General features: G+C 50.2%; 1 pseudogene; it reads right to left on the minus strand.

Moving 5' to 3' along the window:
- LOC101774957 overlaps positions 1–4,709 on the minus strand; it is a 17,700-nt pseudogene extending 12,991 nt beyond the window's left edge.
- Positions 4,710–19,357: the final 14,648 nt, after the last annotated feature.

The raw sequence follows: 19,357 nt of genomic DNA on the forward strand, positions 1-19,357 counted from the left end.
GAAGCATACCTGAGCACTAGTGAGGGTATCAGACTCGCGTGGGCCAAAGCCCCTTATTCAAACTAGAGCTAACCCCGGGATAGTTAATATTTGCATGCAGCCCAGAGAGATAGACCCGGAGATCAACCCCCCCCCCTTGTCTCGATTGATTAATCCCATATGGTTTTTCGGGAGATTTACACCCTATCAACCGGTACTAATACCAAGTTTTCTACCAGTGAATTTACACCCTTGGAAAGGGAAAAATCTATCATCTGGGGGGAGGTTGATCTTAACTAACACATCTCTGTGCAGCATGCCCATATATATACCTCATGAGTATGTTTATGTTCCATGAAGGCACGCATACACAAATGGATACTGTGAGATCCCAGTTCTTTTGGAGAGGGGATAGTGACAAGTTTAAATACCATACGGTAAAAATCCGGAAAGTACACCACCAAATCCATGTACGGATCGAGCGCTAATGCACAGAGGTGTGATTAACAAACGTATGCAGAAGGTCTGGGGGGTTAAGCTACCAATGAAACTAAAAGTTTTCATGTGGCCAGCTTGTCAGGAAAAACTGCAAACGGGTGTGGCCCTGTAGAAGAAGAAATGGAAAGGCAACATAACTGTCCTATCTGTAGAGTGCCTGAAACGGGAGATCACATCTTCTCATGCGCCTTGGCCAAGTTTACTTGGACCTGCTTCAAGGAGGCCCTGGGATGGGATACAACACCGAAAAACCTACAGGACTTCTTCGAACATTGGCTCCCAATGGGGTGTACTAACTATAACCTGAAACTGTTCTTGCTAGCAGTAGTCATGTGGGTGTTATGGACTACTCGAAATAAACTAACAATAGAGGCGGTGTTTCCTAGATCACCATCTGACATGCTCTACAAAACTAACAGCGATGGCGAGTCCTATTGGGGGTCACTGATCGGCACAAACTGGATGAGCTGATTACACAAGTGCGAAGATGGGTGGAAACGTTTCAGAAGAAGCTCAAAGATCGCCCGCCAGCAGAAGACTTCCTTTGAAGATGCATGCCCGACAAGCAAAAAATAAAAAGTGTTGCCTTAGCTGAACTAGCTAGTCTCCTTTGTCTCCGTTCTTTAGTTTCAGTCAGTTCTTATGTTTGGAGGTTTGCTCTATATGTAATAGCTAGTAACCCCGGCAGGGTTTCGGTCATGTCTGTACCAAACTTTATATACTTTCTATATAAGCTGGGTTATCCTGTTTCGGTGGGTGGGTGGGTGGGTGTGTGTGTGGGGGGGGGGGGGGGGGGGGGGTAATATACGGGGGAATTTTTTCTATTTGACATAGCTGGTTAACTTATATAAAGGTGCGAAGTGGTGGATGCCAAAACATAGGGGGAAAAACACCTTGGTCTGTCAGCATGGCATTTATGGACTAATATTGTGAAGTGGTGCATGCCAAAACATATGGGAAAAAACGTTTTCTGTTGGAATACATTGATTTGTACTGCGCCCATACCTTCTTTTCTGAAGAAATTCAATGAGTTCATAGACGAGCAGCCTCTCATCCAATACTGATTCGTGGATGTTTGCATTACTTTTCTTGCCGAGTTGGTAGAGCATGCACTTGAATAGTTTCTTCATGTCTGGATTTTGAGACACCGATACAAAAGCATAACAATTAAATTGTCCTCTAAGTTTTTGATATATTGCATGAGCAAGAGTTGTCTTTCCAAGGCCCCCAAGTCCAACTATGGAAACTATCTTGCCTTGTTCCATGGACACTTCATTTCCATCTGTTAGAATCTTCATTAGCTCATTTACAGCCTCCTCATCTGCCATCTTTATTTTTCTCTCGAACATGAAGGACAGCTACATATCATTCCATTAAAGAGAAAAGAGTATAAGAATACAACACACACGCCAAACACACATACATACGCAGGAGAGCTTTGCCGCCTTCATGTACTGAGCAAATAAACAAGGAAAAAACAGTAGTTGTGACACTTAGCAATAACATCATCAATCGTGTGCCTGTCATGCTTCTCACAATCCTCTTTCATATGTCTCACTACGTATCTTTTACCAGTAAAGAAGGAATGCCATTGCAAATGAAAAAAAGAGACGAAACCCCATCTAGACATTTAGTTCAACCTGTGTCTCAACTTCTTTCCAAACGCTTAATTAATGCAACCAACGAATTTTTTTTATTTTAACTAAGATTCTGTTTGGTTTAGTTGTCACTTGTCAGCCTTTCAAACAAAGAAAAAGGAGAGAACATTTGTTGAATGACTAGATGATCTGAGAAGAGGTCATCAGTGTGACAATATGTCGAGTATTCATACCTGGTCAAAAATTGGTACACGTTCCCCATTGAGCTTATTAACAATATCCACTATGGAAGGTCTCTTGTTCTGATCAGGCTCCACACAGTTTAGCCCAATTACGATGCATGCTTTTACTTGCTGGAGGTCATCTGAATCTAGCAGTGGGTAATTGCATTTTATTATTTCATTTGTCGTCCAATGTTTATGTACCTACATAACAGGATTATGATCCTTAGTGGTAAGGTAACATATAAAATGGATGTAAAGCAAGCTTCTAAAACGGATTTTTCAACCATCAAGTCATCAAGTAATGTCGTCTTACATTCTCAACATATCTCCTTGCAGATCTGTCCTCAGCATCGGGACAGTTCTTCTCTCCAGTTGTGATCTCAAGAATAAGCATGCCTAAACTATATATGTCTGTCATGGTGGAGATTTCCACCTCTGTATAAATATTCTGGAGCCATATACCCACTGCAAGAGTTTATCATGTATCAAATGCAATTTACTTCATAATAATTATAAGGAATAGCCATATTTTACTGTTTTTTTGCTTACATATGTCCCACAACATTGACTGTGTACATCCGGGTCTGCTTCTGGTCAAAGTGTCGAGAGAGACCAAAATTGGCAATTTTGGGCACCCAGTTATCATCCAACCATATAGAATTAGCAACAAGATTCATATGAATAAGGGGCCCATCCAATTCCATATGAAGGAAATATAAACCCTCGCAGATCCCCTTAATTATTTTGAATCTTGTTTCCCAATCAAATGACCTTGTGTCCGCTGAAGAAGTAAATAAAGTACTAGCGAAAGTATTATAAAATAATATTTTCCAAAGTGTGTATTGTTTAAAGTAGTGGCAAAAAAAAAACGACTACAGAAGAAGAGCTCTTTTACGGTATCCAATACTACTACTTAGTAGTATATAGTATATATAAGATCTAAATGTTCATGATTATGGATGATTCAGTAATTATTACATGTGAAAAGTGATATTTCAAACGGAATGACCTTTTAAACTTTATGCTAGTGTCAAAAATAAAATTTTAGTGATGTCATTTGTGTTATTTTACCTTGATATCCTTATACTACCTATACTACTCATGTATACTATCCATACCATAGGTGAGCGTTTCAGTAGTATGCAAGAAATCTTGACCCTTGGATGTTTGTATACTAGTCCTTTTCGAACACTAGTATAGCCTAGTATTGTGTACCTTAAAAGAGTTCTAGAAAAATAAGAATTATAATAGCATGAACAGTTATTGGGATTCTTATTTTCAAATGTATTGGATAGCACATTACATACCATAAAGATGCTTGTCAAGACTTCCTTTGGGTGTAAATTCGTAGCATATATGGCTTTCTACCACATCTACAATCACATATCTTCCCCTGTGCTTAGCTGCCCTCCTCTGTTCATGGCAGGAGCCAACCAGCTCTACTATATTTTTGTGTTTAAGTTTCATAAGATTTGCAACCTCAGTTTGAAATACTTTACCAGGTGGCACTGGTGAGTTTTCATCAGTAAGTCTATTCACAGCAATTATGCCCCCTTCTGGAAGAATCCCCTGTTTAACCTCCATGGATCATTAGTGGAACGATTTATATGGCAGAATTTCATGTTTAAATGTTAGGGCACCATCATATACCTTATAAACTATTCCAAATACGGAACGACAGAGTTCTTGCTCTGCAGAAAAATTATTGGTAATCTGCCTCAGAAAGTCCGCCGACAGATTCTTCGGAAGTGCACTTGAAAGGCTCTGCTTGCCCAGGCTTTGCCATTTCTGATGATTTAAGTACTTATGCATGGATCTGTGCTGCTACAAATTACATTTATCAACAACGCTTCTAATGTACTCAAAGAAGCAAGAAAGTTTCCTTAACCACATACACCTAGCAAAAACATGATTCCTCTAAGACCTTATAAACTGTTCCAAAAACAGAACGACCAAGTTCTTGGTCAGCAGGGAAATCACATCCTTCGTAATGAACTTGTAGGACTCTGCTAGATCTGCAGACTCGCCACTTCTGACTATTGAAGTAGTTATGGATCTGAGCTGATGCAAATTTTAATTGTCAAGGCTACCAATGTACCGCAAGCACGCAAGAAAATTGCTTCATATAGCAAGAACATGATTCTTCTAAAACCATTCGAAGGCAAGAAAGAAATCATGTTTTTTTTTTATTTTAGGCACAAAGGGCGTAAAGGCGACAAAATGCGCATAAGCAGATTCTGGACTGAATAAGCGGAAACATGGATGTTGCAAAGTAAACCAACTCAGAACAAGCAGTTTCTTAGAGGCACTGACCTGGATCGAAACACTTGAAGGAATCCTATCTGCAGGGAAGGATCTGGAGAAGCAGCTTACGGCCTCCATTATTGCTGCAAGGGATATAAAGAAACAGAACCGCCCGTAAAATAAAAAAGTTGACTTGACCCAAGCCTCGATGCCCAATAAACATCTAACACGTTGTCACGAGCACGTGTACTGGAAAAGTACTATGAAAATTTGCATTGCTATGTACACTAATCTTTATGTCCCCAGCGAATTTACACTATGAAAATTTGCATTCCGAAGACTGACGAGTTTTCATACAAGTTGCTATACGAGTACAATACAGCACACTTTGGCTGTAGCTAGCATGTCCTGTTCTCTAAGAAAGACATGCGAATCAATAAATTCTGTAGTAGTAGACAGTTCGTAATCAGGCAACCAACCTCGTAATCAGAATGAAGAATGTCATAATTTTTGTCAAGGCTGTTTCTACTTCATCCTTCTCTCCATTAAAGAAAAACAGAGGAAATGTTGCAACATGCATGTATGTGCCCAAATCTCATAATAAAGGAGGGTGCCATATTTCAGAGTACTGAGACTGAAGAAGAGAATATCCTCAAAATTGTAGTAGGATTCTCCAAGTACTACCAGGGATAGGGGTGTAAACGATGCTAAAAGCAACTCCAATAGATGGAGAAAACCAATCCCCTCTCCCTGTATTCCTGGTTAAAGGGGATTGAGGGGGAAAATAGATTGAGAAAAGAATCCCCTCTCTCTATAATTTTTTCTCAATTGGGAAAACTAACCCCCATCTCCTCTTTAGAAAGGGGATTCATCCCTCTCCCCTTTCCATCTTTTCATCCTTTCCACACAAATTCCTCCCCACGAGTGCTCCTGGCCGCCCGATCTCCTACGCTCCAGCCTTGTGCCACCGGCCGATGCTCGCCACGCCCGGCTGCCTGTGCGCCACCCACCGCTTTCCCCGTCGTCCGCCGCTTGCCCAAGCATTGGCGGGCCCTGCATGGCTGCCTCCATCTCCATCCACCTGAGGGTCGGCAGGCCCTACCTCAGCCGGCCAGCCGGCCACCGTCTCTATCCACCAGTGACCTGTCCGCCCCAGTGCCGGTGTGGGGACCGCCCCTCAGACGTCCACACTTAAGAAATACAGTGCCATGCCCTGGATCAGTATCTGGCACCAGCGTATATCGGAATGATTATCAAAGTAAGAAGAAGAGAAAATAGAGGGAATTATGTCGGTGTATCATCAGCTTTAAGGAGTAGCAGGCAGCAATCAAGACGCAATGGAAAAACAAAAATCGCTCCCTAAACAACTTGGCAAACAAGCAAGATTGAGTACTTTTACCAGAAGTACTCAGCAAGTATCTTAACATAGAATAGTTAATGACATGTAAGGTAAATCAAGGGAATACTAGGGTTTTTATGCAGAAACTCATTCGTATACGAAGTGTAATACCGTTTAGGCTTTTAAAGGAAAAGTTGTTTAAATATCAATATTGTTGTTTTGGTCTTGGAGGGGGAAACAAGACTCCCCTACTAGTTCCCATGTTTTAATGGCAGTGATCGTCAAGGTCATGCTTATCTCAGAAATACGGGCATCCAACCTTTCTTACTCTACTTTTATACCAGGGTGTGACTAATCAAAGAGAGCTTTGAACATGTGAGTTCATGACCGAGAACCTCGGCTATTTGAATAGATTAATTAACTCTGCAAAGCTCATACACTTTACTCCTAAGATCGAGTAGCTCATACCAAGGTCTTTGGTGGTACTACCCTACGAGACCAGTACCCACCAGCATCCATCTCCGGACGGCATCCTCTAGCTCCATCCACGGATAACACTGGGTCCTAAGCAGGGGCCATTTAGCGTCCACTTATGGACAATCTCGGGGAAAAATGCATCATATCGTGGCATACAATGCCACCAGGTCCTATGGAACTCAACCAACAACCCGTGCCAGCCGAACCTAGGACTATGCAAAGGTCCTGCTCCAGTCCAACAGTTGCCCACCATGTCCCCTTGGGATCATTTACTAGTGTCGTTGTGAAATCTGGCCGACTAATAAATAACGTAGTTTTGCCATGCCTTAGATCGGATGTGGCCTAGCACTCAATGACACAAGATGTATATTGGTTCGGGCAACAGGCCCTACGTCCAGTTCGGGGTTAGTCGGTCGACTATATTCCTGAGCTCAGGTCTTCAAAGTTTGCAGTGGGGGTACAAACGAGTAAGGGATGAGTAGGGGGTGTCTGAGGCCCAATCGTGCTCTATCCCGAGTGGGAGAGAGTGAAAGAGGCTCAAACGTGCGCTATGTGTTTGGGAGGCTCAAACGTGCACTCAAACCTGGTCGGAGATTCCGGTCGGTGGCCGGATCTCGGTCTCGGCTTGACGTTGCATAGCTGGGCCGGCCTAGGTGTGCGTCCTTGCTGCGCCTCTTGTTGGGCCAAGCATTGCGAGAAGGCGGTTTCATTGGGGACCCCGGGTCTATGGACCCATCAGGAGTCCCTGAGCCTCTTTAGGGCTTTGTTGAAGCCATGAAGGGTCTGAGTCTCAGTCGGTAGGTTACTGCTTCGTCAGGGGGAACACACAAGGGTGCTGTTCGTTTTGGCCTTGTTGTGAGGAGGACGGGCTGCATGTGGGGACCAGCCTAGTATCCTAGATGATAAGGATAAGCTTCATGTGGATACCGTACCATCGCCTCATGCCCTGATACCTTCGCCTTAAGGTGCCTTTATTGCATATGACGGATGCATACTGTTATGCTCCTAGATGGTGGCTCGCGGCCTGGCTATAAATAGGGGTGCTTCCGCATCTAGAGTCCCCATGGCTCGGATTGTAGCGCTAGTAGGTTTTAGGCTCCTACGCTTCGCCAGGGGCAGCTTCGGCCACTCCTCGTGATGCTAGAAGATTTCTTGTAATAGGCGTCCAAACACTCCTTCCCTTCGCAGCCTCTTCAGGCATGTCCGGGTGCCACGATGCTAGAAGATCACACGTAAGGAGAGGGCATCGTGTGTCCTAGTCGAAACTTGCCCCTGAGGCTCAATGGGAGGACAAGGGTGTCAGCGCAGAGGGAGGAGAGAACTTTGAGCACAGCTTTCTTGTCTTGTGCGCGCTCATTTCTCTTTTCCCTAGGTCACTGAAGACCGCACGTCATCGTCGAAACGCCATGCTTGTACTCTAGCCCCTCTAACGCTTTGGTCATGAGGCAGTTTACCCAGGTCATCGCAGAGGGAGGAGAGAACTTTGAGGCGCACCTTTGTACTGCGTGAGTTCTTTTATCTTCTTTGACCCTTATCGCTCCTTGTTCTGAGGTGTTGGGTAGTCCCTGGGTTGTTCACACACGCTTTGCGTGATACTATAAAAGCATTGGGCTCCTGTATTCGCATGCTTTGCGTGATATTGTAAAATCCTTTTTTGGCTCAATGAAAGCTTATACTCGCTTTTATGTTTTTTGTGCCCATTGCGCCGCGGAGGCGGGCTATTATCGGAACTTCTAGCATTTTCCCTTTTATCTACCGCTTGCGTAGGGTAGCCGATTAAGGTCAGGCATCCCGAGCAGGTTTAGGAGCCTAGCCCCCGAGGGGAGGACTGACAAGGGCCGCGAAGGCGCGCCAAGTAGGTATAAGTGCCCAGCTCCTGCGGGGTTCGCGCGAGCGGACCCGGTGGGTCTAGCCCCCTAGCCTGCGGCCGACTGGGGAGTTGGTTGGAGGCGGAGCACTTTGGTACTTTCTTCTAGGGTGAGAGACTCCTGTGTCTCCACTGGTTGGCATGACACGGTCCTTCTTGCGAGTCGGGGCGCTTGCCCGTGTGTGTTCCGACTGTGACCCATGTCGTTGGTCGGGTTCCCGAGTGAGGATCTGGCAGCCCAAGCCCCCGAGCCTCATTGGGCTTGGTTAGGATCAGTTGCGTTTCATGCATCACCCTGTCCATGGTTTCTACAACTGGAGGGGTTGAGCTAACGTCACTTGCCTCGATGGCTCGAGTGACGGGCTTGGCGAGCTCATAAGAGGAATGTCCGAGTGGAATTCGAGTCCGTCGTTTGTAATGGGGTTGGCATAGCCCTCATGTGGCATTCCAATGCTCCTTGACCTGCCTCCAGGCAGATGCCTGAGCTGTCCGACCGACTCGGGTGGCCCACTGGCTTCTCTTCGATGGAGATTCTGTGGGCATGGCTCGAGTTCAGGATCGAACGAGAAGTTGAGATGACCCTTTTCGCTTTTGAGCGAGTCAGGCGAAGGCCGCTAGGGCTCATCTACTTTTCCCCTGGCTCTGTATGACACGAGGCGGCCTCGAGCCCTTTGCGGGCCGGCCTTCAAACCCCGATCGGTCGCAACTCATCTTGAATGAGAGGCTATTGCTTTGTGACACAGCACAAAGCAATTGTAATGCAATGATTGCATGTATGGGATGAATGTATGTATGTATGAATGTATGCATGCATGAGATGGATGAATGAATGAATGGTCATGCATTGAGAAAGAAAATGGGGGGTTGGTGAAATCACCTTGGTTGGATTTTTGGGCATCGCCCCATCTGCGGTTTCCGCAACCGGAGGGGTTAGGCTGATGCCGCTTACCGTGATGGCTTGAGTGAAATGCTTGGGGGGCCCTTAGCAGGCATGCCCAAGTGGAATCTGGATCCGTCATTCGTGACGGGGTCAGCATGGCCTATATGTTGCATTCCACTGTTTCTTACCTGTCTTTCATTAGATGCCCGAGTCATCCGACCGACCCGAGTGGCCTGCTGGCCTTTCCTCGATGGAGGTTCTGACGGTAGGCCCTTCCAAACCTTTGCCTTGGAATGGAGAGGGTCGCTTGTGTGCAGTCATGCCCTATTTCTTGTGCCCTCACCGCGGTAGTGGATGGACCCCATCCAGGCCACTTTCCATCTTCCAGGCCACGTCCCGTCAGTTACATCCCATCCGCCAGGACTCCGCGCAACCTTCCCTATTAAAAGGGGGGAGGCGGAGGGTTTTTGCCCGGTCCTTTCACCCCTCTTCTACCGCTACTGCTTCCTCTTGCCCTTTGCGCTAGGCTTTCTCACGCGTTGCAGCAAATCTTAGGAGAGAGGAGGGGAGAGAGAGAGAGGGGGAAAAGGAGTTCTTACAGATCCTTTCATTGCTTCCACCGCTCAATGTTGAATTGGAGGCCATCCACCATGAGAGAGGACCTGCTGGCCGATTTCACAACGAGGGGACTGCTCCCGCCGAAGGAGGTGGTGGGCTAGAGAGCTCCTGAACTGGGGGTCGTCGTTCCGCAATCCAAGCCCGATGAGGTTGTCTCCTTCCTTACCTTAAATGAGTGTGGGCATGGGTACCCCACGCATTGGTTCCTATGCGGGCTTCACAATGACTAGGGGTTGGAGCAGCAACACCTCAATCCGAATGGGGTGCTGCACATCGCCGGCTTCGTTACCGTTTGCGAGGCCTTCCTCGGGATGGACCCGCATGTGGATCTTTTCTAGAAGGTCTTCAGCGAGCGAGCTCAATCCGAGCGGAAGGTGACCGGAGCTGCTCCGATTAGTGGATTCGCCCTATAGAAGAGGTCCAAGGCTGCTTACCCACCGTACACCCCCAACAACTCCAATCGAGGATGGCACGATGAATAGTTCTACATTAGGAACCCCGCGGAGGCGTCGTTCCCGAAGTTCACCAGTGGGAGGCCGGCGAAGAAGGATAGCTAGACGTAGGGTGGCGCTTCTCGTCATAAAGGCCATCTGGAGATCATCGAGCTGGCACTACAAGGTGTGTGGAGGAGGGCCTCAATGAATTACGGGTCTTTGACACATTCATCCATCGACGGACCGTCCCGCTAGGGGAGAGGGCACGGCCGATGTGGAAGTACTCCAGCCCATCGGATCCTGACTGCGTGTTGCCAGAGGAGCTGTCGGGGAACGAGGTCGCGACGTGCATTGACTGGGTGCTGCAGTTGGGGCGGAATCCGACCCTCAGTGGGATGCCCGAACCCCTTCATGTCGAGAGGTGGTCCGAACAGGTATGCTTCTTCTCGTGCCCTTTTTCTTCTATATCCAAATCTCCTGACTAATTCTGAGTTGCCTGTCTCGTAGGGCCTCAAGCGCTACAAGTCCCTACCATACCTCCCGCGGGGGCCAGAAGGCATGGTTCGGCAGGCTGCCCAGAAGGCAGCCGTGGATGACTGGAAGAAGAAGAGGGCCATGGAGGTCCAGAGAAGGCATGAGAAGGAGAAGGAGATCAATCAGCTGGTCCGCTACGGTGAAAGCCGATCGGACATGGAAGTGGAGTTGGAGTCAAGCGACTCCACGGAGTCGAGCGATGATGTGGACTCATCGGAGAGTGACGGGGAAGAGGATAGGGGTGTTGCCGTGACTTTGGTGGAGCAGCGCGAGCCTGTAGCCACGCCTGCTGGCGGTGCACATGGTACGGCGGCGTGCCCCAACGTACCTGAGTCCAGGAAGCGCGCCGTGAGCGAGGGCATCACGCACGATCGGGAAGCAAAGCAGGCGCGGTCGCTGCCACGCTCTTCAGAGGTGCCATTGGCGTTGCTAGCCCCAGCACCGAGTGCGATGATGCGTGGTGGTCAATCAAAGGGAAGCGACCTCGCACCAACTCCTTCGGAGTCGGTGCGTGCGGCTGGTTCCCAGCAGAGAGATGTTCTGCCAGTCACCCCGGTGGTTTTGCCACAAGCCGGCGGCCACAGCCGTTCGCAAGATAGTCGGGGGCCGGCCGGGTTGCCCTCACCCTTAGTTGATCCGAGGGGGCGCGAGCTGCAGCACCCGAGCGGTGCTCGTTCACTCGGCTCATCGCTAGTTGTCCGGGGCTACAAGCCCTCTCCAGTCGAGTAAGTGATCACATCTTCATTTGTTCACTTAGTTGAGTTCTTTGGCGTGACTAATTTGCTTCTGTGTCTTCTTTTGTAGCGACCGGCTGCTGGCCCTGGCGGTGATCCTCTCACCTCCCCTACACATGAAGTAGAGGCCCAACCTACAGCGGGTCATGACGAGTGAAGGGGGAATGAGGCTATTGTTGGCCCGACACACCTTATGGGGCTTGCTTCTCTCCAATCGGCTGCGAGCGCGGCGGCAGCCGTAATGACGGCAATCGCCATGGTAGCGACGGACCCTATGGTGGTGGTGACTCTGGCGGTCCCTTCGCTACCCATCCCGGAGGAGGAGAGGAGGGACGGTGTGCTCCCTGTCTCGCCCGGTGGAGGGGCGCTCGACTCGCCCTCCTAGTTGGGGCTGGAGGAGACCGCGGGAGTCACGATTGGTGCAACCGATGAAGCGGCAGAGGTTAACCTGTCCCCCAAGCTAGCACAGGCCTAGACTTGGGTGGTCGGCCTCCCCAGCCCACCTAGGGATGGTGCATCAGAGGTGGCCAGGATGGAGGGAGAGGAACTACTGGCAGGCCATGACATCCTGGTGGTGGTCATTTCTTCTGACAGCGAGGAAGGCACCGGGATGGTGCTGCTGGTGGCTCCGTTGTCCCAGGAGCGGGTGGTGATTCCGGCGTTGCTCGACGTCGCAGAGACTGGGTCCTCCAGCGGATCAGGAGCGGCCCGGGAGCTGGTGTGGCCCCATCCGGACGAGCCAAGGAAGGCCCGTTTCGTGCTTCCTAATAGGAGGGAGCGGGAGCTCTAGGAGCTGCTCAGGTGGAGCGGCCTGTTGGTGCAATCAGATCTCGCCTTTACCTTGGAGAGGGTCAACTCGCACATCAGGCCATGTCTGTTGACCTGCCTCGCGTTGTAGAGGTAGGGTTCCTATGGTCCTGATCTTGTCCTTAGTTTTTTCGCATTCTATCCGGCGTCTTAGCGTGCCTGCACTTATTTTGCAGGGCCTGGAGATGATGTCATCTGGCAAGTCCCAGTTCCTTCGGGAGGAACACGGTCGGCAGGAGCAGGATGCGGCAGCATTGTGGCAGGTCGGCGAGCTCGCTCGTGAGTTGGAGGCTGCCTATCACGAGTCCCAAGACCGGGGGATGTTGGTGGCTGGAGTCCAGGAGTGGGCAACCGTTGCCGAGCAGGGGCTTGCCCTGACATGGGTCCGCCTAGTGGAGGCCGAGGCGGCAGTCGGGGAGTGCCAGGAGGCAGCGCGTTGCGTGCTTGAATGGGTGACTGTCACCGAGCAAAGGCTTGCTGCTGCGCAGGAGGTGCTGGAGGCGGAGAGGACAGCCCGAGCGCATGCCAAGCGAAGGGCGTCATCATCGGAGCAGGAGGTCATTGTGCCCCGTGGGCAGCTGCTCGGGGTAGAAGAGTCGGTTGCTCAGCTGCGGGAGCGAGTCACCCAGCAAGAGCATGGGCTCACCATCGGTGAAAGCACCCATCTTGGTATGCATCTTCGGTCATTGTCTTGATCCTTCTTTCCCTGACTTCGTCACCATACTCAGAGCTGGGTGAAAGGATCGGCTTTCTACAACGGGAACTGGAGCGGTCGGAGGAGGGTCGCACCGCAACCATCACCACAAAGGAGGGTAGGTTTCATCATCTTGGGAGTTTAAGTCGGGGTCATATCCATTTTTTCCTTTCACTGGCTTGGCTTCTTGTGCAGCTCTGGAGTTGGACCTGAAGGTGACCCAAGCAACGGTCGGTCAGAGCGTGGAGGCATTGGCTCGGTCCCTGGTAGAGTGAGTCACCATTGAGGGAGAGCTTGACCAACTTCTCAACGTGGCGCAGGTGGTCATCACTGAAGTGCTCAGGTTGGGTCTGAGCTCTAGCGTGCCCGCCATCCAGCTCATGGGGATTTCGGACATGGTTCGGATGCTCATCTCTGATGGTGTGTTCTACGGGGCGCAAGGCTACTGACGTTGGTGGCGACCCATCATCCTACCCTGGATTTCAAGGCCATCTATGGAGGGTACGCCAACTGGTGTAGCGTGGAGGAGATCCAGCCGCTGGGTGAGAGCTTGATCCTATATGCGCAGGCAATCACCGAACATGTTACCGCGTAGTGGATTGTGAAGGATCGCCGCTCGGGGGATGCTACAGGCGCGGGTCAAGAGGGCGTCGCCTATCCTGACAGGGCGGTGGACACCGCACCGGAGCCGAGCGCTGTCCTGACCTCAACTGAGTCGGGCATCGTCCCGACCGTGACTGAGGCGCCTTCGTCCTTGTCAGCTGCACCGCCAACGGACCCGACCGAGGGGCAGTAGTAAAATTGTATAGTAGTTAGTTCTTTGTATTATAAAGAATTTTGCGGGGGACTGAGAGCCCCCGAGTGAATAGTTTTAAGTTCTTTTGTAATTGTGATGGGGAGCTTGTCCCACCCGTTCTCATTTTTTCCTTGAGTAATTTCCGCTTTTCACCCTTTTCCTTTCAAACCTACCAGTTGACTGTAGGCTGCAACCTTAAAAACCTGAGCGTGCCCTGCGAGGCTCAGCTTCTCGTAACCATAGTCGTGGCGGGGTTTGATCGGTCCGCAGGTTGAAGTGTAAATTACTTAGGATAGTTAGAGGAATAGGACGCCCTTTCATTTGGGCGTGGTGCATGATTACTTAAAAGTAAAGATGGGGTGGGACCGCACCCCTATGGAGCCCATGAGCGATCCAGGCCGAGAGTCCTCGAGCTGGGGTGCTGTAGGAGCGAGTGTTGAATCGAAACGACCAGTAAAACTGAGTTAGGGAAAGAAACGATGTAACTACTCAATGTTCCATGTGTTGGTGAGGATATTGCGTCATCGTCCTTCAGTCGGTAGGTTCCTAGTCGGATCACCTCGACCACCGTGTATGGTCCTTCCCATGGTGGAGAGAGCTTGTGCTTGTCCTTGGTCGACTAGGTCCTCCGGAGTACAAGGTCGCTGACCTCGAGGGTTCCACCTCGGATCTTTCTGTCATGGTACCTGCAGAGGGTTTGCTGGTAATGAGCGGAGGGAATGAGGGCCATCTCTCGTGCCTCCTCAAGCAGGTCGACCGCATCCTACCGAGCCTCCGCGGCTCGTTCTTGGTCAAAGGCCTTCACCCTTGGGGCATCGTAGTTGAGGTCGAACGGCAACACTGCCTCGGCTCTATATACTAGGAAGAATAGAGTGAACCCTGTGGATCAGTTCAGGGTTGTTCTGAGGCTCTAGAGAACCACCGAGAACTCTACGACCCATCGGCCGGCGTACTTTTTGAGCCGGTCAAAAATGCGAGGCTTGAGCCCTTGGAGAACCATACCATTGGCCCGCTTGACCTGACCATTGGTCTGCGGGTGCCCGACCAAAGCTCAATTGACCCTGATGCCGTGCCCATCACAGAAGTCTAGGAACTTTTTGCTGGTGAAGTTTGTTCCGTTGTTTGTGATGATACAGTTAGGGACGTCGAACCGATAGACAATGTTGAGGAAGAACTCGACTACCTCATGCGAGTGGATGTTGGTGATGGGCTTCGCCTTGATCCATTTTGTGAACTTGTCCACTGCCATAAGCAGGTGAGTCGGCAGCATCGTTGTCCTTTTGTGGGACGTGATATAGCTCGATCCCTCAAAACTTGTCCTCAAGCTTGTGCACCTCTTGCTACCATGAGAAGGCTTCTGCAGGAGGACTCCTTCATGACTTGGTGGATCATTAGCCCTGAGTCACCACAAACATAAAGCTATGTCGCGCCAAGCTCGATGGCGATACGTAGGCCGTTGATGAGGGTCTCGTACTCCGTGACGTTGTTCGAAGCCAAAAAATGGAGGCGGATTGCATTGCAGAGCCTGTTCCCATCTGAGGAGACCAGAACCACTCAAGCCCTCGAGCCAGGTCCCATGACCGACCCATCAAAGTACATCGTCCAGTAGTCATGGGTGACATCTGGGGTCAGGGCCTAGATCTCTGTCCATTCGGTGATGAAGTCGGCCAAGTCCTGAGACTTGATCGCGGTGCAGTGGACATATTTGATGTCGTGGCACATGAGCTCGAGCGCCCACTTGGAGATCCGACCCGCGATGTCGTGGTTGCGGACGATCTCCCCTAGTGGGTACAAGGTGACGATCGTGACATCATGGTCGTTGAAGTAGTGCAGGACCTTTCAGGTCACCATCGGCATGGCGTACAGAAGCTTTCGGGACCTGGGGGTAACGCGCGTTGGCGTCGATGAGTACCGCACTGATGAAGTACACCAGTCGCTGAACCTTTAGTGCATGCCCCGGCTCCTCCCTCACGATGACGAGGGCGGCGCTGACCACGTGGTTGTTTGCCGCAATGTAGAGAAGGAGAGGTTCTCCTTGTTCGAGATTGACGAGGATTGGAGCTGACATCAGCAATGCTTTGAGGCTTTCCAAATCCTGTTGCATCCAGATAAATGTGTCCATCTTCTTGAGAAGCTTGTAGAGTGGCATCCTCGCTTGCCTAGTCAGGAGATGAACCGGCTCAAGGTGGCCATGCACCCAGTGAGCCTCTGCACACCCTTGATGTTGCGTATGGGGCCCATATTGGCAATGGCCGTGATTTTTTTAGGGTTGGCTTCAATGTCGTGCTTGGACATGATGTATCTGAGAAGCATTCCCTTCGGAACCCCAAAAATGCACTTTTTGGGATTCAATTCGACGCTGAACCTTCGAAGGTTTGCGAATGTTGCGGCTAAGTTTGTGATCAGGTCGCTTGGTTGAGCCGTCTTTACCACTATGTCATCTACGTAGATGGCGATAGTAGGCTTTGGCCACTCGACTTGGTTGAGCGGGTCTATCTGGTCGACGAAGCACCGCTGCATGCACGGCTGATAGGTAGCACCAGCGTTCTTTAGACCGAATAACATGGTCACGTAACAGTACAAACCATACGGGGTGATGAAGGAGGTCACGACCTGGTCGAACTCTTTCATCATGATCTAGTGATAGCCTGAGTAGGCATCTAGAAAGGAGAGGATTTCGCATTCCGAGGTGGAGTCAACTATCTGATCTATGCGAGGTAAAGGAAAATGATCCTTGGGACACGCCTTGTTAAGCACAGTATAGTCAACACACATTCTCCATTTCCCATTCTTCTTTTTTACAAGAATAGGGTTAGCAAGCCAGTTGGAGTGGCAGATGATGAGGACATCACCTGGTCGGATACAACCATATTAGTAACTTTTGATTCACAAGTGAAACAATTTTTTACCATGATTGTATTTGATATATTTGATGAATTGATGTTACACCATGATGTGTGTTTGTTGTCAATTTCAGAAAAGCATACATGGATCAAAAATAGTATTAAACACATATGGAAGGTATAAAGGACCAAAGAAGTAGATTGGGGGCCTATTCCAAGTATTCCTAACGTCCTCCACCAGGCCACCACGTCACTTTTAGCCCAAGGAAAGAAAGAGATCCAATCCAACACGTTTTGGGCTAGATTCGGACTGCAACTCTGTGCCAACTTGCAACAGCCGCCACGACCACATCCGGACTCCGTTTTAAGCGTTCAAGTACTCCTTGGAATCCTTATGAAGTATATTTTCATATCGATCTAGACTCATATCTATATCTTCTTTGAGGCGGCAGCTTTAACCGAAATACTACCGAGAGGTTTTCTGTCCACAGGTGCTGCGTCGCCTTATTTTGGCCCAATGGGTCGTGTATCAAGTTGGGTCCATTAGGAATATGTCCTAGGGTTGGAGCACGACCCCAACACCCCTCTGGTCATCCTCCTAGGTATTAATAAGGATTAAAGCCGCCACAAACAGATTGGGTTTTGTTATGTTGAAAGTTTAGCCATTGCTACTTCCTTGTAGACGCGTGTGTCGACTATACCATCCGTTCTACTTGATTCAGAACCCCAACTTTATGAGTTCAGATTAGTTTTCATCTCCATATTTGCAATTGAGTTGCTTGTTCTACTTGTTCTTGCTTGTTCTTCGATTGCTTGCAGGACGAGTGCCCTAGTGGCCAGGTGACGCGCTCCACAAGATCGTGGCAGCCATTGGAGGTGGTGTATCGGTTGCTAAGGTGCAGCTTGGAAGGCTGTAGTCGGGCCGTGAACGTCGTCTCCATCCACCAATCGAGTTATCCACACCTCTCTCATCGAAAGATCGAGAATCAACCCTAGCGGGTTCATATTAGCAGACCTCATTGATGAAGCCGGCTGCCAGGAGTTTGGCGATCTCCTTGCCTATAGCTCTGCGTCTCTCATCATCAAAGCGGCACAGGCATTGCTTGATGGGCTTTGAGCCCGGGGTGACGCATAGTGCATGCTCGGCGAACTCCCTCTGTATGCCCAGCATGTCAGAGGGCTTCCATGCGAAGACATCCCGATTGGCGCGTAGGAAGTCGACGAGCTCGCCTTCCTATTTGGCTAGGAGCTTGGTCCTAACTCACACCATCTTGGTCAGGTCGCTAGGGTCGATTGGACTGAAGGCACTTGAGGGAGTTGGCTCATTGTAGTCGGGCATCCCTAGTGCTGTCGTATTCCCGAGCTTCGGGAGCTCGGCAGAGATGATGATGCCGATGGCGAGCTCGTAGTTCTCACAGTCGCACGTGTAGAAGTGCGAGAAGGTGCTACCCACTGTGATGACGCCGTGACATCCCGACATTTTGAGCTTGAGGTAGGTGTAGTTGGGGACTGCCATGAACTTTGCGTAGCATGGCCATCCTAGGATAGCGTGGTAGGATCGGAAGTCCACCACCTCGAAGGTCAGGACCTCCATGCAAAAGTTGGCATGGTCACCAAACGTGATGGACAGGTCAACCTATCCGAGCGGGTACGCTTGCATCCCCGGGATCACACCGTGGAAGGGAGCGTTCACGGGGTGGAGCTCAGACCGAGGGATGCGCATGGTGTCAAGGGTCTCAACATACAGGATGTTGATGCCGCTGCCCCCATCCCTGAGGACTCGGGTGAGGCACTTTTGGTCGACGATGGGGTTGACAACGAGCGGGTATCAACCCGGTCGGGGGACATAGGGGGATGGTCCCTCTTATCGAACATGATCGGGTAGTTCGACTAGCGCAGGAAAGTGGGGACGGCTGAGTCAACAACACATACCTCTCGATAGCGCATCTTGCGCTGGCGCTTGAAGTGGTCAGCGTCGGAACCCCCAAAGCTCATGAGGCACCCCGCGGGGTCGAGGAAGCCTCCTCCTTCCTTGCTTGGGGCGCCTCCCTTCTTGACCGCGTCCTCCTTGCCTCTTTCCTCCTTGGGCTTGCCATAGGAAGCACTTGAGGAGTTCGCAGTCCTTGTAGAGGTGCTTGAAGGGGTAAGCGTGGTTGGTGTACGGGCTCTCCATGAGCTTGTCGAAGTGGTTGTGTTGGCCCTGCTAGGGCTGCTTGCTTAGGCGCTCGGTTGCGGCGACCAAGATCGGGTTGGTCGGCGATGCCAATCCTTCTTGTTCTTCTTGCCTCGTTGTGTGGAGGGGCCCTCATCTCGGTCCTCACGTTTGGCTTTGCCCTTATCCCGACCACCACTAAAGAGTGCCCTGACCACCTCCTCGCTAGAGGCGTGGTTCGTGGTGAGGTTAAGTAGGTCGTGGGTGGTCTGGGGCTCGACGCAGCCGAGCTTGTGGACCAGGGACTTGTAGGTCATCCCGGAGAGGAACGCTCTGATGACATTTGCATCGACGATGTCAGGGAGGGAGTTGCATTGCCTCGAGAACTTGCAGATGTGATCCCACAGGGACTCATTGGGCTCTTGCTTGCAATTCTTTAGGTCCTACGAGTTCCCAGGATGGACGTAGGTCCCTTGGAAATTCCCTACGAAGACCTTCTTGAGGTCCACCCAGTCACGGATGCTGTTGGGCGGAAGGAATTCGAACCAAGCTCGAACGAACTCCCCTACACAAAGGGAAGGTACTGGATGATGAAGTAATCATCATCGGCTCCTCCGGCTTGGCAGGCAAGCCGAAAGT

Source organism: Setaria italica, chromosome VIII (assembly GCF_000263155.2).
Source record: "Setaria italica strain Yugu1 chromosome VIII, Setaria_italica_v2.0, whole genome shotgun sequence".
NCBI classification, from domain to species: domain Eukaryota; kingdom Viridiplantae; phylum Streptophyta; class Magnoliopsida; order Poales; family Poaceae; genus Setaria; species Setaria italica.